This window comes from Medicago truncatula, chromosome 7 (genome assembly GCF_003473485.1).
Source record: "Medicago truncatula cultivar Jemalong A17 chromosome 7, MtrunA17r5.0-ANR, whole genome shotgun sequence".
NCBI classification, from domain to species: Eukaryota; Viridiplantae; Streptophyta; class Magnoliopsida; order Fabales; family Fabaceae; genus Medicago; species Medicago truncatula.
The window spans coordinates 18,914,196-18,939,544 of NC_053048.1; the positions used below are offsets into that span (position 1 = coordinate 18,914,196).

Consider the following 25,349-nt stretch of genomic DNA (forward strand, 5'->3'; position numbering starts at 1 on the left):
GAATGGTGGAAGCCCATACGGAAACCCAGCTGGCATAGCAAAGCGAGCGTCTGCAGATGCGGTTGGGAGCATGCTTGTAGTCACCGGTATAGCTGTGGCTATAGGGATAGCCGTGGCTGATTGTTCTTGAGCGGCTAGCAGAGCGGTCATGACATCATTGGCTTTAGCCAATTCTTCCCTTAGAGTGGCTAACTCGGTACGGAGCTGAGCATTCTCTTCTTCCATGGCTGCCGAATTCTTCTTTCTGTGGAGTCTTGTCCGGTGTATTCTGTCTGATTCGTAAACTTTCCGAGCACGAGCCACCTTTCAATCTCTGTGGCAGAAGAACCAGGAGGCAGTGAGCACTTGTAAACCTTTTGTGGCTTAATGAATGATGCACATGATGCATGATATGTACAAATGCAAATGCAAAAGTTGTTTTTTTTTTGGACATCGAAGGACTTTTAGACAAATTAGGAATTTTGTAAACATTATATGTCAGCTAGCAAAGTAGGAACCAGATTCTTGGAATGGAAGATCTCAATAGCATTCATTTCCACAAAGTTGTCGAGATTCGGGAAGAGAATGAGCCCATAGATAAGCAATGCAAGAATAGCCTCGAGTGCGTCCTGACAAGTAGCTTCGAGATTAGCTTGCTCAAGTAGATACTTTGAAGTGAACCCTCGGATGTGAGACTTAGTAGTAAGATGCTTGGAGACATCAGAAGTCTTGAGATAGAGATCCTTAGCAATAACCAGAGGAGTAAGAGAAGCCCCGGGACCGGTGAAAGGCGTCTTCTCGGCTATAGGTGAATCCAATAAGTGGGAATAAGCCTCAAGAGTAGGGACCAACTGGAAATCCGGGAAAGTGAAGCAGCGGAAACTCGGGTCATAGAATTGCACTAGAGTGTGCACGAGCTTCTCTTCGACATTAGTCCGGAGAATAGTAAGCAAACCACCATACCGGAGTCGGAAACCTGTTTGATTCTTCACCTTGAGTGCCAACTCTCTCAAACTAACCAAATCAACCTCCTTGAACTTGTAGGATTTAGTCTTCTTCATACCTGTAATGTTTACAAAGTTTTTAATTTGTCCAATCCTTCGATGAATGCATGAGAAAAAATTTATGCATGAATGCATGTATGCATGATTGTTTTTTCAATTACAGAGAAAACATGGAGGGTTGAGATTAAAGTCGAGGAGCCACGGGCGGACACGGTGCCCGGTAAACTAAAGTTTAGGATAATAGTAACCAAGGTTCTAATCAAGTTCCCAAACTGCAACCTCTCTTTCGTATATCATGGTAGCACGGGACAACGTCCGTTCCATGTTTATTCGCAAGAAGGTCTAGTTTGAGTGTAGTATCGCGTGACGACTAAAACTCGAGACAACACTCGGTTTAGCCACCGCACTACGTCCTAAAAAGGCCAGGGATGGGTTTGGTAACTACGGTCCATAGCATCGTCGAACAATTGAAAGCAAAGTGCCTAAGCATGACAACACACGCCGACAATATTACTTCCAAAATGCCTCAGCTATGTGAGATTGATCGCATAACCCAATACACGAGGCAACCCTCGGATTGAATTGTCGATTATATCTCTACCTAATCATAAGTTCACTCAGCCCGGGTATAGGACTTTTGATATTCTCACCCCGCACGTCAAATGAAAAATAAACAAGTATTCACATATGTAAGCAATAAAACAAAGTGTAAAATATAAACTAAGGAAAACTAGGCGTGACCCGCTAAAAGTGTCCCCAGTGAAGTCGCCATTTCTGTTATCGCGATTTTCGGGTGTCAAGTCATTAATTAGGCTTGAACCTTTCAATCTTTGATATTCTCTATTTTTTCTTGGGAAGGGCAAAATTGAGAAAAAAACCCTTAGATTCTAAGTTCGGGGGTCGCTTTCGCTACGGGAAGGTGTTAGGCACCCGGAACGATTATGGTATTCCATAAGAACCGTTCTCCTAAGTTTATTTCTACGCTTTATTTTTATTGCCTACTTATTTAAAGAAAAGAAGTTTTATTTGAGTGAAGAATGGGGGAAGAGAAGATGATTGAGATTTTATTTTACTTGGCTTGGAGGAGTTTTAACTCATTGCCTACGTACCCTTTTAAGGGATCAAAACCAATCGTAGTTCGTTCTCGAAAATTGTTTTTGTTTTTGTTGGTTGATTTTAAGTTTGAAAAAGGAATTTTGAAGAATGGAGATGAGAGGCCTCAAGGGCATGAGATTTGGAAAATGTGAGGTGGAAGTAGTTATTTTGTAAAATAAAGTCTAAGTATGATTAAAATTTATTGGGATTTTTTCTTAAGAAAACAAAAGGGAAATGAGGAGTTTTGACTCCTATTTTAGAAAAAAAGTTTTCAAATGAGGTTATTCATATTTTTGAAAAATGATTTTTTTTTCTAAGCGTTGTAAAACCTAAGCATACATCTAAGCGGTAATCATGCAACGTGTGTGCGTGTCGGTGCTTGTGTCGGTGTACATCCCTTATAATGTCCATAGTCCTTTACATTGTCCTAGATACATGCTATGGTCTTTGTGAAGAATTTTAAAAGGAACTAATCTATCTAAGATTATTACAAACCCAATTGATATAGAAATGAATAGAAAAAATGATGCCAAAACTATAGGATGAATGAAATGTGAGATGAGATGGTTAGTATCATAAAGCATAAAAATAGTAGAAAGGTAAACAAAATTGAATAGAATAGCAAGAGAGAAAAAAAAAAGTAATGAAATGAGATAAAGTGGTAAAAATACACCTAGAATTTAGGTATAACACTCATACATGCATATGACCTATAATTCCCTCATTATAGCCATTTTTTGAAAGGTTTGAATTTAAGCTACAATGTGAGGATCATAAGAGCACACACAAGCAAAGCATTATATCATATTCCTAGAGATATTTTCACACATTATTTCACATGCCAAAATATCACAATATGAAAAAATGCATCAAGAACATATATGGAATTTAATGAGCAAGAATTAAAAGAACAAAGTAAAGAAAATAAATGCAAAAATAAGCAAATAAATTCTAAAACTTAGAGGAAAAATCAAAATGATAGGGAAATATTTTTAGAATTTTTTTTAGAAGCATAAAACACCAAGAAAGTGTAAAAAAGGTATTTAAAACACAATTAAAAAGCAATTAAAAAAGAGGCTCAGCAGGATTTAATCTGGTCCGCTGCATGAATCCAGAGGTCCAGATCTAACTCCCAAGATCACATCACAGCCACTGGATCAAAGATCCAAGGGTCCAAAAAAAAAAGCACAAAAGATAGTGTAAAAATGCAGGAAGCACAGTGACCGTTAGATCAAAGATCTAACGGTTCAAACAGAAGATATACCATATTCCACACAAAAAATCACACACAGGATTCAAAATCAAACACACAGCAGCCATCAGATCTTGGAACAATCCAGATCTGATGGTTCACAGAGCAAGGGAACACCACAGAAGCATGCACGCGCGCGCGTGGGAACGGAGGGAGTATATAAAAAGGAGTTTCAACAAAAAAACACAAAATCCTCAAAAAAACCTCTCTCTTCTTTGGATTCTAGAGAGAGAGAGTCTGACCTCTCTCTAGAATCCGGTCGTCTTCTCCGGTCATGCTCAGCTTCTCCGGCGCGGTGGCCGGCCACCTCAAGGTGGCGGCGCCGCCGCCGGAAGATTTTCCTTGCTCCGATTCAAAATTTTTTTTTACATTTTCAAACATCCTTTTTTCTCCTATGCATGAATCTGAGCTTAGTTTTTTGAAAAAGAATTTCAACCGGAGTAGATCTGAGTTTGAAGTTGCGGTTTTGAATGAAGTTTTTCTTTGTTCTTTGTGCTTTTTTGGTTACGTGCTTCTAGAATCCTACAGACTTACACTTGATTCTCCTTTTTTATCTGTTCTTGCGGAAAAAAAAGGTGAAGTTTGAGTTTTACCTGTGGTTTTCTTGGTGATTCCGAACCGGATCTTCAAGGAAAGCTTGATTTTAATCTTGTTCCGTTGATTCTGGCTTGGTTTCTTGCTGTTCCGATCCTCTCTTCTTCTTCATAGGTTCGATATGTTGATTTTCGTCCCTCTTCTTCGTCTCCGGGAAAGCCTCTGCGATCGTGCTTGAGTTCGCCGCTTTCAGTGGTGGACTCGCACTTGAATTGCAGAGCAACGATTCAATGATGATGATTCCTTGACGAATCTCTGAGAATCAAAGCCATTTCAATGGATTCTAGCTCTGGAAATTTCTAGGGTTTTTTCTTTGTTCTTGAGACTTTTTCTGTTTAGATCTAACTGAATGGAGAGAGAAAGTTGAAATCTGTTTCTGTGATGTGGCAGTGATTGTGTATCTGATCTGGAAATTTCTGACACTGTGTTTATATTTATAGCTGACATGTGGAGCGGAGAACCAATGAAAAAAATGACATCTGTTTTGGGACCTTTCTGCAAAAAAAGAAAAAAAAAGGACTAATCTGCAATTATGAAAAAGGACTTAAAAATGCAATTTTAAAAAGTATTGGACAAAAATGCAATTTTGGGACTCTTTTGGGGGACCGAAATGTAAATAAAAAAATAAAATGAATTAAAATCGGTAATTGGTAAAAAGGTAAAGTGAAACGAAAAATAAAATCAACAAACGGACTAAAACGAACAAATTACCGACATGAGGTATTTTAAAATACCTCCCTGCCGAAATTTTGACAGGAAAAGACCAAAATGCCCCTAGGGACTAAACTGACCCAAATTGACTCAGATGCGATTTTGAAATGATTTTTAACAAAGAATTAACGATGATTTGTACAGACAAGTTGAAGAGACTTAGAGACAAATACAGGGACAAAAATGGGTTCCACTGCAGGAAATGACCAAAATACCCTTTTGCATGATTTTTGCAGATGCTTTGAAATAAAAATGCAAGACAGACACTTTGGATAGTTTTATGCGAGAAAATCAAAGACAAAATTATGATTGAAAATACTCCGAGATGGAGACAGTAAGATATGCAGATGAAAAGAGAGTAAATGTTCGGAGTAGAATAACAGCGAATTAACAAATGTCAGTGTTAAAAAAAGAAATTTGAACGAGTATTTTTAGGTCCAAAATCAGGGTATAACAGGGTCTAAGTTGAGGTTTCTAATTGTCCAATAGGCCTTATGCTCGAGCTCAACGGGAAGGTGACAAGATTTCCCATAGACAAGTTTAAAAGGAGTCATTCCAATGGGAGTTTTATAAGCCGTTCGATAGGCCCAAAGGGCATCGTCAAGCTTACTTGACCAATCTTTCCTAGAGGTTGAGACAGTTTTTTCAAGGATAGCTTTGATTTGTCTATTTGAGACCTCCACTTGTCCGCTAGTTTGGGGGTGATAGGGTGTCGCAATTTTGTGCCTCACTCCAAGTTTTTGTAAAAAAATTTCAAAATATCTTGAAATGAAGTGAGACCCTCCATCGCTTATCACAACCCTTGGCACTCCGAACCTAGGAAAGATGACTTTTTTAAACAGTTTTATAACAATTTGTGTATCATTAGTGGGGGAAGCAATGGCTTCAACCCATTTGGACACATAGTCAACTGCTACCAATATGTATTGATTCCCAAAAGAGGAGGGGAATGGTCCCATAAAGTCAATACCCCAAACATCAAAAATTTCGACTTCAAGGATGTTGTTCAAAGGCATTTCATTTCTTTTAGTAATACTGCCGGTGCGTTGACATTTGTCACATTTAGAAATAAAGGAATGCACATCTTTGAAGAGTGATGGCCACCAGAAACCAGAATGAAGAATTTTGAAAGAAGTCTTTTGTGTACTGGCGTGGCCACCATAAGAAGAGGAGTGGCAATGAGTTAGAATACTACTTACCTCGTTTTCAGGAATGCATCTCCTGAAAATCCCATCTGAGCCTCTTCTGAAGAGGTAGGGCTCATCCCAATATTAGTGCTTGAGATCATTAAAGAACTTCTTCTTTTGTTGGTAGCTGAACTCAGGCGGTAGCACTCCTGCTGCAAGAAAATTAACAAAATCTGCATACCAAGGTGCGTCAGTTTGTGCCAATAAGAAGAGTTGGTCATCCGGGAAGGAATCATCCAAGGGTAACTCATCCTCATTGGTCTCCCGAAGTCGGGACAAGTGGTCAGCGACAACATTTTCTATACCCTTTTTATCTTTTATTTCAAGGTCAAATTCTTGGAGGAGCAAAATCCATCGGATCAATCTCGGTTTGGCATCTTTTTTGTTTAGCAAGTATTTTTTGGCCGAGTGATCTGTGTAAACAATGATTTTTAATCCTACCAAGTATTGCCGAAATTTGTCAATGGCGTAGACAACTGCTAGCAGTTCTTTTTCTATTGTGGCATAATTTACCTGTGCCCCATCTAGGGTCTTACTGGCGTAGTATATGGCATGCATCTTTTTTTCCTTTCTCTGACCTAACACCGCCCCAACCGCATAGTCACTTGCGTCACACATTATTTCAAAGGGCAAACTCCAATCTGGTGGTTGTATGATTGGGGCAGTGATTAGTGCTTCTTTCAACCTGCAAAATGCCTGCAAACAAGCATTATCGAACACAAAGTCTGTGTCCTTAAGAAGGAGGCTTGTTAGTGGTTTAGTGATTGATGAAAAATCTTTAATGAAACGGCGGTAGAACCCTGCATGTCCTAGGAAACTTCTAATTTCTTTGACTGAGGTAGGAGGTAGCATTTTTTCAATAATTTCAATTTTTGCTTTATCTACCTCTATACCTCTGTCGGAGACCAAGTGTCCTAGGACAATTCCTTCTCTTACGATGAAGTGACATTTCTCCCAATTTAAGACTAGGTTCACCTGTTCACATCTTTCCAAAACTTTTTCAAGGTTAGTCAGACAATCATCAAAACTAGATCCATGCACAGAGAAATCATCCATAAAAACTTCCATTATTTTTTCAACAAAGTCAGAAAAAATAGACATCATGCATCTTTGAAAAGTAGCAGGGGCATTACAAAGACCAAAAGGCATCCTTCTATAGGCAAAGGTCCCAAAGGGGCATGTAAAAGTCGTCTTTTCTTGGTCATTAGGGTGAATGGGTATTTGGAAAAATCCGGAATAACCATCTAAGTAGCAAAAATGTGAATGCTTAGCTAACCTTTCTAACATTTGATCTATAAAAGGGAGAGGGAAGTGTGTTATCACGATTTTGGGGTATCAAGTCATTAATTAGGCTTGAACCTTTCAATCTTTGATATTCTCAATTTTTTCTTGGGAAGGGTAAAATTGAGAAAACCCTTAGAAACTCTAAGTTCGGGGGTCGTTTTCTTTACGGGAAGGTGTTAGGCACCCGTAACGACTATAGTATTCTATAGGAACCGCTTTCCTAGCTTTATGTCTACACTTTATTTTTATGCTTATTTATTGAAAAGAAAGTTTATTTAGTTAAGAATGGAGGGAGGAAATGTTTGAGATTTTATTTTATTGGACTTGGAGAGGTTTTGACCTCTTGCCTACATACCCTTTTAAGGGATCAAAATTCCATGTAGTTCTCTTCCAAAAGTATTTTTGGTGTGTTTCAATTGATTTTAGTTTTTGAAAATGGTTTTGAAGAAGAGAAAGAGGCCGTAAAGGCATGAGAGGAAAAGATAGTGAATTGTTGGTTCAATTATTAACAAAAAAATGTCTAAGTAGAAATTAAGATTCATTTGAATTTGATTAAGAAAATAAAGGAAAATACAATGAAGTTTTGACTCCAAGGATTATTAGGAAAGATTTGAGTTATGGAGTTATTTCCGGGAAAATGATATTTTTCTAAGTATTGCGTTTCCTAAACATACATCTAAGCAGTAAACATACAACGTGTGTGCGTGTCGGTGCTTGTGTCGGTGTACATCATTATAGAGAGTCCATTGTCCTTTACACTTTGCCCTAGTTTACATGCTATGGTCTTGCAAGAAACTAAAAGGAAATTAAACTACCTAGAATTATTACATGTCCACCTAACATAAAAAAATGAATAGGAATGAAATGATGAAATGCTATAAAATGGATGAGACATAGAACAAAAAATGGTTAGTACAATAAGGCATAAAAATATGGCGAAGAGAGCAAACAAAGGAATATATGGTAAACGGTAGAAAATGACGACAATAACCACAATACAAAGAGGAAAGTAATACTTGCAAGGCAAGAAATTAACAAATCATGTTGAAAACAGCAAAACACACACACAAACAGTGGCATTTATCATGAAATTGCACATTGAACGTTCATATCATAGATCAAGATATCACGAACGGAAAAAACGAGAAATTGCATGAAATTCAACTAAAGAAAAGAAAATAATCAAGAAAGCAATACATATATTTTTATCAATTTTATAACATGTAAAAAAAATCACAAAAAAGTCAAAAATGTATCAAGAAACACATAGAAATTTTTTAGGAATTTTTACGAGAAAATTAGAACGAACAGTGGTTCAAATAGCAAGAAAGCATGGTGTGAATAGCAAGAAAATAGCAAAAACGCAGCAAAACCAAAAGGAAAAAGCCCAAGCCCAAGCCTAAGAGGTCCGGACGCACAGGAACCACAGGATTGATCCAAGGGATCAAACCCTAGATCAAACGGCCAGGAATGAAGGGAGTTGGACCGGTCCGGTTCACTGGCCTATAAAAGGAGGGGAGCGCCGGTTTTTTCATTTGCTATTGTTCTTTCTCTCTCTAACTTCTCACTTCTCTCATCTCTCTCTAACTTCTCTCATCTCTCTCTAACTTCTCACTTCATAGGTCCGCCGGAATCTTCATCTTCTCCGGTGAGATCTCCAGTTTCCGGCGACCTCTAATCTCACCAGAATTTCAAAATTTTAACGTTTTCTTACTCGCCTTTAAACCTTAAACATGAATCTGATACTGATTTTCACAAACAAGGCTTGAAACAACGTAGATCTAGAATTTTCATACGGTTTTGAAAAATTATTTAGTTTTTTTAACTTTTTTTGAATGAAGCCGTTCAAACTCCTACAGATCTACATAGTTTCGTCTTTGTTGCTGTTCTTGAGAAAAAAGATGAAGTTTGAGTTTTACCTGAGTTTTTTATTGGAGATTTTGCGAGATTCTTCAAAAAAACTTGATTCTTGGCTCTGCTTTGTTGATTTTGCTTGGGAACCGAAAATAAATCGGTGTCTTCACCGGTTCACTTTCTTCACATTCTTCGCCGGTTTGAAACTCTTCTTCTTTTCTTCTCTGTGATCGGTGCTGGAGTTTCTCACCTCCGGTGAGGAATTCGCGCCTTGAATTGCAGAAACTTCAATTCAATGATGATGATTCATCCATGAATCTCTGAGAATTGATGCAATTTCTGATGAAATTTGGTTCTGGAAAGTTAGGGTTTGTGAATTGTTCTTGGTGGATTTTCTGTTTTGATCCTAATTGCCAAGAGAGAGAATCTTCTCACGTGTTTGTGAGTTGGCACTGATTGAATGGGTCTCTGTGGATTTCTCTGACACTGTGCACTATTTATAAGCTGCCACTTGTACTTGAGATCCAATGAAATGGTGACACCTGGACTGGTATGGCTCGGCCTTGGACTTGTTGTGACCTAGGGACCTTTCTGCAAAAAAGTAAAATTGAGGGCTAAACTGCAATTAATAATAATGGACTAAAATGCAATTTTAAAAAGTTTTGGACTAAAGTGCAATTCTGGAAACTTGTTTGAGGGACCAGAATGCAATTAAAAATAAAATTGAATTAAAATTGGTAAGTTGGAAAAAAAAGTAAAGTGAAACCTAAAATAAAATCAACAAAAGGACTAAAACGAACCAATTACAAAAATGAGGTATTTTAAAATACCTCTCTGTCGAAATTTTGATGGGAAAAGACCAAAATGCCCCTAGGGACTAAACTGACTCAAACTGACTCAGATGCAATTTTTGAAATGATTTTTTAACAAAGACTCAACAATGATTTGTAAAACAAGTTGAAAAGACTCAGAGACAAACACAGGGACTAAAATGGGTTCCACTGTAGGAAACGACCAAAATACCCTTCTTGTACGATTTTTGCAAATATTTGAATTAAAATGCAAGAAAAGCAATGCAATGATTCAGAAAGTTTTCAAATGACTTGTAGTGTAAGAAAGACACTTTGGATGATCTTATGCAAGAAAAACACAGGCAAAATCATGATTTGCAAATACCTTGAGGCAGAGACAGTAAAATATACAGATGAAAATAAAGTAAAGATTCAAAGTAAAACAATAGTAAATTGACAATTATTAGTGGTAGAAAAGAAATTTGAACGAGTATGTTTAGGTCCAAAATCAGGGTATAACAGCTGCCCCTATTTAAGTTTCTTTGTCCGGAGGGTCAAGAGACGGAGTCCTTGACTTGACGGGACGAAGATACTTAAATATTAACATTTGCACTGTGTTTGGACGTAAAAATACGCCTGTACACTTTCAAATATCATGAATGCCATGCAACATTTGGATTATGAATGCAAGACAAACGAGAATTGGATTTAACAAAGTATGTCGTATCCATTGCGGGATTGGTAGACATTGGCAGAATAGCAGACGACAGGGTAGACGGGTCACAAAAACAAATTGACAGGTACAAGCTGCTCTTGGATTGAGCTGGGCACTTGACCGGGAATAAAGGCAGACAGACAGGTGCGAGTCGTTCTTTGATGCGAACTGGTTACTCGACTGGGGACATGGAAAAGTAGACATGTACGAGTTGTCCTTGGATTCGAACTGGTCACTCGACCGAAAACAAAGGCAAATAGACAGGTGTGAGCTTGTTCTTGGATGCGAACTGGTTACTCCACCGAAGACATAAACAAACAGACAGGTGCAAGCTGCTCTTGGATTTGAACAAGCCACTTGACCGAACAGAAACAAATAGACAGGTACAAGCTATTCTTGGACTTGAACTAGCCACTTGACCAAACAGAAACAAATAGACAGGTACAAGCTGTTCTTGGACTTGAACTAGCCACTTGAACAAACAGAAACACATTCACTAGGGATTAGTTTTTTGACAAAATATAGATTGAAATTGACTTGATATTGACATGTCCTAGAGATGGGCCAATGGCACTGGCTCCCCAGGTCTTGATAGAGAATTTGACATAGGTATCGAATTGAGACTGAAATTGACATTGGAAATGCAATATGCATGGATGATATAACAGTTTTATCAAATGTATGGGCACGTAGTATGCATGATTATGCATGTATGAATGCTTGTAACGCATGACTGTTGGCAGTTTGTAGACACAGTTTCGCAGAGACAGACAAGACATTGGAGTATTGGGCACGTAGTGGCTCGCGCTACATCACACATTCTTGGAAATCCTCTTTGGAGATAACGTCGTTGGGAGACGTATCGGAACCATGGCTGAGGGCAGGTAGCTACGTGACTTGCTGGGGACAGAATCTCGGAAGACTCTGCTGGAGATAATGCCGTCATCGCTGGGCATTTCAGTGTTGGGTGTACTGTGGATGTTGCATCTGTGGTCAATGCTTTTTGCATGTCATTTTCTCAATTTTTTTTCATTTTTGTTGCATCCCATTTTTGCCTGGATCGCCCTTTCGGGTTTTCGATCCACCGGGGAAATAAATTCTTTTCATTGCCCCATTTTTGCCTGAATCGCCCTTTCGGGTTGTCAATCCAGCGGGGTGCTCATTTTTGCCTAAGTCGCCCTTTCGGGTTTTCAACTTAGCGAGCTTATTCATTTTCATGCATTTTCATTCTATTTTTTTCATTCTTGCCATTGACCACAGACTATCCTGGGGAAGAGCCTGCTTGTAACACATATTGAAATAGACATCGACATACGCTCACTCATACCGGCTTTGGCACCATTCAACCTCGGATAACTTTGCTTCCATGATCACACGGAGAGATGGGATCTCCACTTCCAAAGGAAGAACTGCTTCCATACCATATACAAGAGAGAAAGGGGTTGCCCCGGTTGAACTGCGCACTGTAGTACGGTAGCCATGTAGAGCATAGGGCAACATCTCATGCCAATCCTTGTAGGTAGTTACCATTTTCTGGACAATCTTCTTGATGTTCTTATTGGCTGCCTCTACTGCACCATTCATCTGAGGCCTATAAGGAGAAGAATTATGATGTTCGATCTAGAATTCTTTCCAAAGAGCTTGCACCACATTGTTGTTCAGGTTGGTACCATTGTCGGTAATGTTCTTGCTAGGAACACCATATCGACAGATGATGTTGTTCCTGATGAACTTGGCTACCACTTGCTTGGTTACATTGGTATAAGATGCCGCTTTGACCCATTTGGTGAAGTAGTCAATTGCCACTAAAATGAAACGATGACCATTTGATGCTTGCGGTTCAATTCTTCCAATCATGTCGATGCCCCACATGGAGAACGGCCATGGGGAGGAGATAACATTGAGGGCATGCGGAGGCACATGAATCTTATCAGCATAGATTTGACATTTATGGCACTTTCTGGTGTGTTGGTAGCAATCATGCTCCATGGTCATCCAGTAGTAACCTGCTCGTAACAACTTTCTTGACATAGTGTGCCCCGTAGCGTGGGTCCCGAAGGTACCATCATGTACATCATGCATTAACTGCTCTGCTTCGTGTTCATCAACACATCTTAACAATACCATGTCGTAGTTTCTCTTGTACAAAATGTCCCCATCTAATAAGAACCTACTAGCCAATCTTCTCAGAGTCTTCTTGTCTTTGTTGGAAGCACTCGGTGGATACTCACGGCTTAGCAAGAACTGCTTGATGTCGTAATACCAGGGTTTATTGTCAACCACATTTTCACCAGTCTGATCGATCACATCCCCAATAACGAACACATGCGAAGGTCTTTCAAGGCGTTGAACTTTGATTATTGGCACATCATTCCAATGGTTTACTCGAAACATAGAGGATAGAGTAGCAAGAGCATCAGCCATTTGGTTCTCATCCCGAGGGATATGGTGCAATTCGACATTTGGTTCTCATCTCGAGGTGTTTGATCCTCATGTCAATTGCTTCCTCGATCCCAAAGATACACGGTTCGTATTCTGCCATATTGTTTGTACATTCGAACAGAATCCGGGCGGTAAAAGGGATGTGATGCCCCTGCGGGGATACAATGACTGCCCCGATTCCTTTACCATAAGCATTGACAGCACCATCGAAGACTAATCCCCACTTGCTATTGGGATCTGGACCTTCGCCAATCAACGGTTCTTCGCAGTCTTTTGATTTCAAATACATGATCTCTTCATCAGGGAAATCGAACTTAATTGGTTGGTAACCATCAAGAGGTTGGTAGGCAAGATGATCGGCAAGAATGCTACCTTTGATAGCTTTTTGAGCCTTGAACACAATGTCATATTCAGACAAGAGCATTTGCCAGCGTGCAATCTTCCCAGTAACAGCAGGTTTCTCGAAGATATACTTTATCGTATCCATTCTGGATATCAACCAAGTTGTATGATTCACCAAATAATGACGCAGGCGTTTGGCGGCCCAGGCCAGAGCACAACAAGTCTTTTCAAGCATCGTATACCGAGTTTCACAGTCGGTGAACTTCTTGCTCAGATAGTAGATAGCATGTTCTTTCTTTCTAGTCTCATCTTGTTGACCAAGTACGCATCCCACGGATTCATCAAACACTGACAAATACATAATCAAAGGCCTTCCTTCCACGGGTGGGACAAGGATAGGTGGTTCCAGCAGGTAATTCTTGATGCTATCAAAAGCTCCTTGGCATTCATCGTGCCATACAATAGGCTGATTCTTCCTGAGTAGCTTGAAGATCGGCCCGCAGGTTGCGGTCATGTGAGATATGAATCGGGAGATGTAATTCAATCGCCCGAGGAAACCTCTGACTTGTTTCTCAGTCTGCGGGGCTGGAATTTCTCGGATGGCACGAACTTTATCAGGGTCGACTTCAATGCCCTTTTGACTGACAATGAAGCCTAGTAATTTTCCAGATCTGACGCCGAACGTACATTTGTTAGGGTTCAATCGAAGCTTGTACTTTCTCAACCTTTCGAACATTTTTGTCAAGTATTCGACATGTTGCTCCTCATCTTTTGACTTCACAATCATATCGTCCACATATATTTCGACTTCTTTGTGAATCATGTCATGAAACAGAGTAGTCATTCCTCTGTGGTAGGTAGCACCAGCATTTATTAGGCCGAACGGCATCACTTTGTAGCAGAAAGTACCCCATGGGGTGATAAAAGACGTCTTTTCTCTATCTTCAGGGGACATTTTGATCTGATTGTAACCGGAGAAACCATCCATGAAGGAGAACACCTTGGACTGAGCAGTATTGTCAACAAGCACATCAATATGGGGTAATGGGAAATTGTCTTTTGGACTGGCTTTGTTCAGGTCTCTGAAGTCAACACACATCCGGACTTTTCCATCCTTCTTTGGCACAGGTACAATATTGGCAACCCATTCAGGGTACTCGACTGTCATGAGAAAACCCGCATCAATCTGCTTTTGAACCTTACTCTTAATCTTGAGAGTCATGTCTGGATGAGTCCTTCTCAATTTCTGCCTGACGGGAGGACATTCAGGCTTTGTTGGGATTCGATGTTCCATAATCTTAGGATCTAGACCTGGCATATCTTCATACGACCATGCAAAAATATCCGGGTATTCTCGGAGGAGCTGGAAGATCTTCCTTTTAACCCCTTCCTCTAGAGCAGCACCTGTAACACCCCGCTACCCAAGAGTAATTAAATAACAATTATACATCAGAGTTAAGCACCAAACGGGCATGCTACATCGCAAATTCAAAATTAATTAAATAGAAAATAAAACTATTTAAACTCAACATCGTTCATAACTTCAAAAATCATGCAGCGGAAAGTTTGCATTTTAATTAACAACAACGGTTTAAGTCTCCAACAACATCCTGGCATTAAGCCTAAACATCCATAAGTCAACCAACAAGGGACACGTCAACAAGTTCCAAAATTTGATACATGGAAAGGAAAACAACAACAACGTAAATAATAATTCCCATCCCACGTATCAGAGCCCTAGACACGACATTGAGCGACCACCAACTACTCAGGATCACCTGCAAGTTACCCATAGGAAGGGCAACATTTTCAAGCAGAAGGGGTGAGATTCACAACAATAAATATAGATATTAAATCTTCAATTGAATCTAACACCCTATAACATCGAATACATCATCTTGCAAATATACATAATTAATTCACAAGCAACAACAACATCATCATAATCCACTTAACAAGTATGTATACAATGTACATATTCACCAACAACATCATCATCATCAAGTAACAACCACAATCAACAACTAAGACTCATGCAAATGACATGACAACACTGCTAAGACAACACCTTAGACTTCTCAATGGATGAAAATATGCATGTGGTACCAAACAGGACCGAAGCCCTCACCGCTTTTGAATGGTTAAAGCATTCATCAGGACCGAAGCCCTCACCGCTGTTGAGCAACTAGTACTCCAGGACATGAGTCCTCTCCGCTGTTTTATGCATATGCAATGGACCTACTTGTGTATATCTACATACAACTGACCATGCAATGCAAACTCCATGTGACACCACTTAACAACATGTATGATTCAATCAATAGCATACATTTCAGTCATCATCAGTAATCATCAATCCAGCAATCCAATCATCCAGAATAATGCACAATTAAGTATAACCATGCTCAAAAACAACAACACCAAGTACTACCATCCATGCAAGCAAAACAGCACTCTAAACTGCACAGCTCGCCTCGCGAGCAAATCTGCTCGCTATGGCGAGTTCACAAAATCACTAGCTCCCTATGGCGAGTTCAAGGCGAACTCGAGGCGAGTGAAAACTAGGTGCTCTCGGGAAAAATGACATTTTCTCACTCAAACTTCTATACTAAGCTCCCTAATCATCTTTTTAACCTAAAACTTGTTCCAGTCTTCATTAATATCATCTAGGTACCTTAAACCATCCCCAAAACATCTTATAACAACTTTTCAAAAATCAAGTTTTAATCTGGGCTACTCGCCATGGCGAGTTGGTCTGCTCGCGAGGCGAGTGTGGATGTTGTTCACTCGCGAGGCGAGACATGAATGCTCGCGAGGCGAGCGATGAACATCAGTACGGGCAGAAAACTGGTTTTTCCCAAAAATCCCATTTTTCTTCCAATCACTCTCCAAATCAGTTTACAGATACATAATTAAGTGTTCTATGCAACCAGAAACTAATTCTAACATCAAAATCATGCTTACAACTTCAAAATCCTCATTTTATCATAAAACCCCAAAATCCCAATTCCTCACCAAAACCTGTTAAACTCAAAATCAGAAATCAGTAACTACACTATTGAAGTAAACCTCACCCTTACCTTAGAATTGCAGAAAGAAATGCACAGCAAAAATCAACTCTTGGTTCTTCCTTGGTTCTCTCTTGCTTTCTCCCAAAACTGGTTCTACGTGAAACTGGTTTCTAACTTCTCTGTATTAACTTCCCACTTAAATGTAACTCCCTTCTATTTACACTAAACTCCCCATAATTTCTATTAACTCCTATTAATTCCCCAAACACCAAAATAATTATTATTTCATACTTATTCTAATTATTATTAAATAAACCATATAATAAAATAATACACCACGTAAATCACCCAAAAATCACACATATATATAAATATATATATATATATATATATATATACTCCACATAAATCACCAAACATCATATATAATTAAATATAACAACTAGGGCGTTACAGCACCGACCTTGATCTCTTGCTTGTTCTCCTCAGTACCTAGGTTGATAAGCTCAATCTCTTCCTGGTGAGGCTGAATGGCTTTCCTTTCTTGCTCGAGCAGTCGAGTGATCTCATATGGTATATCATCACCTTCCTCATCTTCGGCTTCATACACCAGGAATTCAAAATTCGGAGGAAACGTAGGGTTACTGTGCCCAACGGGTTTACTATGGCTCAATCTGAGTAAAATGGTTGGATGATTTTAGAAAGAGGTTTTTATGCAGATTTTTTGAAATTAATAAGAAAATACAGATGTTTTGGTTTTTTCTGGCATTACCATTATTTCCAAGGAAAAAAGCACTAAAAAATAAAAGCCGTGAAAGAAACGACGATTTTTTATTAATAACGGCGATGCCGAAACAAACATGCCCTTACAGAAAATATCACTTTCGCTTCGGGCAGAGCGAAAGGATTGTTATTTTGAAAAACAAAACACTTAAGCAACAAGACACATTACTCGAAAACATGCATGATTGAAGGAATGTCGATGGCATCCCAATCTCTCGGAATGCCTCCTGGTATAACAAACACAGGCCTAGGACCAAATCCAGTCGCCTCTTCAGTAATTGCATTGACAAACCCAGCACTATGGAAAGTTCCTGTGGAGACACCTGATGTTGGAGAAAACCCGAGACCTTCTTTGTGCTTATTCTCGCGGAGTTGTATTAACTTGCCCCAGCCGGCAGCCTATCCTTCTTGGACAGCCTTCTGAGCGTCTTTTAAAGAAGCCATAGCAGCCCCAGCCTTCTTAGGCTCCGTACCTTCAATAGTCAAACCTTGAAAGGCAGTTCCTTCAGCAGATCCAGCTTCAATGCAAGAGAAAGATGACAGCTGGCTAACCAAATATGTCTCTTCTCCATGGACTGTAACAAGCTTCCCATTCTTTACAAACTTCAATTTCTGGTGCAGGGTAGAGGTTACTGCGCCAGCATCATGTATCCATGGTCTTCCCAGGAGACAGCTATAAGAAGCATTGATGTCCATGACCTGGAATGTGATCAGAAAATTTTCAGGACCGATAGTCATTGGCAGATCTATCTCCCCAAGAACATTCTTACGGGATCCGTCAAAGGCTTTTACCAGAAAAGTACTTCTTCTCAGAGGAGTCTCTCGATAGCTTAACTGATCCAGAGTCGATTTAGGCATCACATTCAGGGATGAGCTAGTGTCCACCAGCACGTTTGATAGCATGTCAGACTTGCAATTCACAGAGATATGTAAAGCCAGATTGTGATATTTTCCTGCTTCAGGCATCTCATCCTCACTGAACCACAGGTTATTGCAAGCAGTAATGTTCCCTACTATGTCGCCGAATCGATCCACGGTGACCTCATGATCAACATAAGATTGTTCCAACACTTTTAACAGAGTATTCCTATGGGCTTCGGAACTTAGGAGTAGTGACAAGACGGATATGTTTGACGAGGTTTGCAGCAGCTGATCTACAATCTTGTAGTCACTTCTCTTGATTATCCTCAAGATCTCATCCAGATTGGAATCCTCTATAGATTGGCTTGGTCGGCTCACATCCTTAGTAACAGGAGAAACATCGGTCAGAGTTGCTTTGTCAATGGGTGGGGTGGTAGGTGTAGCTGCTTTCTTTTGGAACAACGGTGGACGGACCCTTCCGCTTCTCAGCGCTGCTGTAGTTCCTTCGGCAATGTTGCTCACCATGGCCAAGGATGCCAGAGGCACCTCTACTCCGTTCTCAATCATGGTAGCATTGTACTTGTAAGGGATAGCCTTTTCTGAAGTATAAGGTACTGGTTCGGGAAGCCTTATCACTAGAGGCTCAACATTCTCTTTCGAAGGCATGCTCTTAACGGGCGAATCATGAAAGACTGGCACAATCACACAGACATCGCTGACAGTCAAATAATTGTCGTTCATCAAACTCTGGATGTCATTTTGAACAACGTAGCAACCCAAAGGATTACGGAAGCATTCCGGGCAACTGGCATGATCATGGTCAAACAAAGAGGCTTGGCATAGCTTGATGTGTAGTGGCACCAGAGGAGTTGCAATGTTACGAACGTCAAGTCTGGGAGCTTCCTCATATACCTCAATCATGTTCACAACAGTGTGATTCGGAAGAGGATTGTCGAGGACATGAGGGACGTTATTCTCAAAGGTCAATTTTCCTTGGTCTATGAGCTTTTTTACAATGTACTTCAAAGCGTAGCATCCTTCAACATCATGACCCAGAGCACCTTGATGGAAATCACACTTGAGGTCAGAACAGAACCTGGGAGGCAACGGATCAGGTGGAGGCTCGCCTGTCTAGTTGTGCAGTGCCCTCTGAGAAGTAGAGTCGGGAGTAACTCGGCATATAGCATTGGTATCGGAGGAAAGGTAGGTCTAGCTTGTTGCTGCTGCTGTTGTTGAGCTGGTGGCTGTTGTTGCATTTGCTGAACGATGGCATTAACGGGCACCTGAGGTTGACCCGATGGTAGAGGATACTGATGATAGAATGGTGGAAAGAAAGGATGCTGAGAGTATTGCGCATATGGGTATGACGGAGGTAACTAGGCAGCATTAATAGGGGCAACAGTAGCCATGGATTGACCAGCTCCGACAGATACCATCCCTACTTCTGTTTCTTTCTTCTTATGATGACCGTTACCGTACCTCTTTGATGCATTTGCGGAGGATTCAACTTTCTCGAATACAATAATGCCTTCTCTGACAGCTTCTTCTAGGCGAGTCCCCATGGTGACCATCTCAAAGAAGTTATTTGGAGCAGCAATGATCATTCTTTCGACATAATCCTTTTTCAGAGTTTTCAGGAATGTCTGAGTCATCTCCTCTTCGTCAAGAGCGGGAGTGATGCGGGCAGCTGCCCCCCTCCATCTTTACGCATACTGGTGGAAGCTTTCATCTTTCTTTTGAGAGAGGGATCTGAGAAATTCCCTGTTTGGTTTCAACCTGGTATTAAACCCATAGTGGTTTTTGAAAGCAGCAGCCAATTCATCAAAAGTGCGAACGTCATCTTTGCTCAAGCTGGTGTACCATTTTGCAGCGTCTTCCATTAAGCTATCTTGGAAGTAGTGAATCATGAGCGAATCATTGTCTGAGTAATTACCCATCTTTCGGACATACTTGATAATGTGGTTCTGGGGCAAGTCAGCCCATTGTATCGGTCGAACTCTGGGACCTTGAACTTCTTGGGGATGTCCACCTTTGGTACCAAGCAAAGATCATGAGTCTTAACAGTATCACTACTTCCCCGGTTAGCTTTGATTTCACGACGGAGTTCTTTAGCAAGTTCCTCCATCCTTTCTTCCATGGTTCCAGTTATGGGAGTGCTCCCGCGGTGTGCACCGGCGTGGGTGCCCTGAGGTACAGTATTCATTATGGGCTCAGTGACAGTTGCCGTTGCTTGAGTCAAAGTAGTACCGATAGAGGCCAAGTTCGCCCCAGGAATCGGGCCACTGTTAGCAGTACCAGAAGTGCCTGCTGCAGTATTAGGAGTGAAAAACGGTGGAAGTCCATAAGGAAACCCAGTTGGCATAGTGAAGCGAGCATCAGTAGATGCAGTTGGGATCACACTTGTAGTTACAGGGATAACTGTGGCTGATTGTTCCTGGGCAGCCAACAGAGCAGTCATGGTGTCGTTGGCTTTAGCCAATTCTTCCCTCAGAGAAGCTAACTCGGTACGGAGCTGAGCATTTTCTTCTTCCACAGCTACCTTATTCTTCTTTCTGTATGATCTAGTCTGATGGATTCTGTCAGGTTCGTAGACTTTTCGAGCACGAGCCACCTTTCAAACTGTGGCAGAAGAACCAAGAGGCAATGAGCGCTTGGAAACCTTTTGTGACTTGATGAATGATGCATATGATGCATGATATGTACAAATGCAGATGCAAAAAAAAGAGAGAAAAAAAAAACTTTTTGTCATCGAAGGGTTTTTAGAAAAATTAGGAACTTTGTAAACAATCAAAACTTAAACGGAATTTTTATAAGGTGAATCCCTTTGAAGTACTAAGCCAAGGGAAGACTTTGAAATTTTAATAGAACAGACAAATGAAATCCTCAAGCATAGAAAGAGGTGGGATGGTCCTCGGACTCGGACTCTGAATCTGAACCGCAGTATCTAGCGTAGAAATCATGTCGTCCTCTAGCTCTCTTGGAGTCCCGCATAAGCAACTCATCTTTTTCTTCAAGTTCCCTCCGGACCTTAGCCAACTCCTTTTTCAACATCAGGTTTTCATGAGTTTTGTGCTCATCCTTACCATCCAAAGTCATGATTAGATTCTCAGCTTCATTGTATCGGGCTTTCCACATCTGCTTCTCACGACTCTCCATGGCTAGATGCTCCTGATACATCCCCTGAGTTGTGAGAGGTAGAGGTAAAGGTATAGATGGAGCAGATGCAGACACATATCTCATAGCAGGGTACGGCATACCAATCTCTTCAGCTCGATCTATTACCCACTGAGTATAGGCCTCATGAGCAATACCGGATCTCACACCCAAATGTTTCACATTCTTCCTACGAACTTTGGACCAAGCGTCTATGAAAGCCTCCCTTTGTCCGGTGGGGGCATTCGAATAATAGAAGAATTCTAGAGATGTAGCAAGATTAATGGGCTTTGCCTTCATTGGGAACCCAAACTGTCTCATAGCAAGTTCAGGATTGTAGTTGATTCCCCCACGGGTACCAAGAAGAGGTACATTGAGAAAATCCCCACAACTGGTAATGATTTCCTTAACCTGAGCGGCGGGAGTGAGCCAGACCACCTCATTAGGAGTGAGGGCCATAATCCGCTGTGAGTAAGACCAATTCTCCGAGTTGTCATGGAAAGAACTCGGAAGGTGAGAAATAAACCACCTATATAGGAGAGGTACGCAGCAAAGGATGTACCCACGACCTTTGAGAGTTCGGTCATGGATAGCATGGTATGTGTCAGCTAGCAAAGTAGGAACCGGATTCTTGGAATGGAAGATCTCGATAGCATTCATATCCACAAAGTTGTCGAGATTCGGAAAGAGAATGAGCCCATAGATAAGTAATGCAAGAATAGCCTCGAGTGTGTCTTGACAAGTGGTTTTGAGATTAGCCCGCTCAAGTAGATACTTTGAAGTGAACCCTCGGATGTGAGACTTGGTAGTAAGATGATTGGAGACATCGGAAGTCTTGAGATAGAGGTCTTTAGCAATACCCAAAGGAGTAAGAGAAGTCCCGGGACCGGTGAAAGGCGTCTTCTCAAGAGTAGGGACTAACTGGAAATCCGGGAAAGTGAAGCAACGGAAACTCAGGTCATAGAATTGCACTAGAGTGTGCACTAGCTTCTCTTCAACATTGGTCCGGAGAATAGTAAGCAAACCACCATATCGGAGTCGGAAACCTGTTTGATTCTTAACCTTGAGTGCCAATTCTCTCAAACTAACCAAATCAACCTCCTTGAACTTGTAGGATTTAGTCTTCTTCATACCTGTAATGTTTACAAAGTTATTAATTTTCATAATCCTTCGATGAATGCATGAAAAAAAATTATGCATGAATGCATGTATGCATGATTGTTTTTCAATTATGGGGAAAACAAGGTGGGTTGAGACTCAAAATTGTAGCGCCCACTTTCGTTTAATCGTTATTTAATCGAGTTTAGGTGATTATATTATATTTATATAATATATGTATGATTTTGATATGTTTTGATAAATTGTGGTGATTTTGGAGGATTTGATAAGATTAGAGAATTTATTTTATTGTTAAATAAAATAAAGATTTGAAAAATATTTAGTTGAGGGCTGTTTTGATATTTTAGATAGTTTTGGGGGAGAAAGTGAGATAAGATAAGTTATTAGAAAGAGGTATAAATAGGAGAAGACCTAATATTTTAGAAACTCATTGTACGTGAAAACTTTTGGAAAAGGGAGAAAAAGCTTAGAAGGGAGAAGAGCATAGAGAGAGCTGCGATTTCTTCATAACCAGGTAAGGGTGAGACTAATAACTCAGTATTGTTAATTGAATGTGATCCTGATGATTAGTTAACAAGAATTAGGAGTGAATTGGAGAAAACGAAAACTAGGTCAAAACCTTAGAATTGATGATCAAACGGTGAGAATTGGTTTAATTGATGTAGAAAGTGTCCCTAGACCTTAGATAATGTTTAGGACGAACTTTGGAATCAAAAACAAGCTTAGAACCATGTGAAACGTCGAGTTTTTGTGAATTTAGGAAGTCTGGCCGTAGCGACATTCATCGCTCGCCACGGCGAGCTATGAATCTCGCCTCGCGAGTGATGAACATTCATCGCTCGCCTCGCGAACCCTGTTTCCTCGCCTCGCGAGTTGTGCAATGCAGCTCGCCATCGCGAGCGACCTTACTCGCCATAGCGAGCTAAGGCAGAGTGCATGTTAGATTTTGTGTTTCGACCTTTTTAGTTGGACCTTGAATGCCTTAGTGTGCCTGAACATACCTAGTAATGATTAGGAATGAATGAAGGGCAAGATTAGATCCAGAACAACTTTAGTTTGGGAATTGTTTAGTACTCGCCATGGCGAGCAAGAACCCTCGCCTCGCGAGCACCTCCAGCCTTGAGTGTTGTGAGTGTTTGTGCGATTTGTGTCGCACGTTTTGATCAAGAGCGAACCCCCTTATGATAATAAGACCTAATGATGACGTTAAATGCAGTCTGTAAGCTGTTTAAGATATGTTGATATTGATTGAGTATGATTAAGGTATTGTATATTTATGTAAGATATGGAAGTTTAATTATGAAATAATTGATGTGCTATTGATATAATGATATCATCCTGTTATGTGACTCGATTATGCTGCTGCTGTTATTTAACTAAGTGCATTGTATGTATTTATATATGATGAAATGATGACGTTTAGCTCCAAATTGTTGGATGCATGTTGATATGTTGATTACGATGTTTTGTTCATAAGAGTCCATGCATAGCATCTCATTGAGCTTAGTCCTCACCACGTTTATTAGGAGCTTTGTCCTCCGCACGATTAAAGTATATTAATACTTATGATGACGATTGGTACCACATGCATATAAGGAGTCTAAGAGCATTGTCACATTGTCATGTCCATAATGCTATGTTGTTGATGACGGTTGAATAAGTGAATACGTGATATTGTTGAATATATGAATACGTGATACTTGTTATTTGAATATGCAAAGTTATCCAAGAATGATTATGATGTTAGTGTTAATTATGATTCGAATTAGCATTATTTTGTTATGAAATCTCACCCCTTCTGCTTGAAAATGTTGCCCTTCGTATGGGTAACTTCCAGGTGATCGTGCTTAGTGTGCAGTTGCTTCTGTGAGTGGCCTTGCCTCACTGTGTCGTCTAGGTCGCTCTGATACGTAACGGGATGGGGTTTATGTTTATGCATGCTTCATTCTCTTACGTGACTAATATGTTATTTTTATAATGTTATGGATTCTGATTATGAACTTTTGATGGGGCCTGCGTGCCAAAACGTTTTATGAATTATGATTATGATTTTCCGCTGCAATGTTTAAGATATTGGTTAAATTATTATTTAACTGTTTTGGATTATGTTTTATGTGATATCCCGTTGTTTATGATGCTTACTCTGATAAATGTTTTTAAGAATTTTTATGTTGGGAAAACGGGGTGTTACAATTGGTATCAGAGCAGGTCGGTCCGTCCGGTCAATTAGAGAGTCGTGTCGAGTCTTAGTAATATTTATATTACTATCTTATGTTGTTGTTGCTACTTTTGTAGAATATCAGAAATGGCTGGAAGGAATGATGCTGCGTTAGCTGCTGCTCTACAAGCTGTTGCCCAAGTTGTGGGACAACAACCTAACGTGAATGCTGGTGCGAATGCTGAAGCTAGGATGTTGGAGACGTTCATGAAGAAGAACCCTCCGACTTCAAAGGACGTTATGACCCTGATGGAGCCCAGACGTGGCTTAAGGAGATTGAGAGGATTTTCCGGGTTATGCAGTGCACGGAGGATCAGAAAGTGCGGTTTGGTACTCATCAGCTGGCCGAGGAAGCTGATGACTGGTGGGTTGCTATTCTGCCTACCCTCGAGCAGGAAGGAGCTGTGGTGACTTGGGCTGTTTTCAGGAGAGAGTTCCTGAGAAGATACTTTCCGGAAGATGTTCGCGGGAAGAAAGAGATCGAATTCCTTGAGCTGAAGCAAGGAAATATGTCTGTGACAGAGTATGCTGCCAAGTTCGTGGAGCTGTCTAAGTTCTATCCGCACTATACTGCTGAGAATGCTGAGTTCTCGAGATGCATCAAGTTCGAGAACGGTTTGAGGCCCGACATTAAGAGGGCGATTGGATACCAACAGCTGAGAGTTTTTCATGATTTGGTTAATAGCTGCAGGATCTACGAAGAGGACACGAAGGCTCACTACAAGGTAGTGAATGAGAGGAAGGGCAAGGGACAGCAGAGTCGTCCTAAGCCGTACAGTGCCCCCGCTGACAAAGGGAAACAGAAGATGGTCGATGTTAGGCGGCCTAAGAGGAAGGATGCTGCAGAGATTGTGTGCTTCAATTGTGGTGAGAAAGGCCACAAGAGCAACGCTTGTTCTGAGGAAATCAAGAAGTGTGTCCGGTGTGGTAAGAAGGGTCATGTGGTGGCTGATT

At 40.5% G+C, this 25,349-nt stretch overlaps 1 pseudogene; it reads right to left on the reverse strand.

Moving 5' to 3' along the window:
• Positions 1 to 25,349, reverse strand: part of LOC120577002 (uncharacterized) — a 148,233-nt pseudogene that overhangs the window by 16,172 nt on the left and 106,712 nt on the right.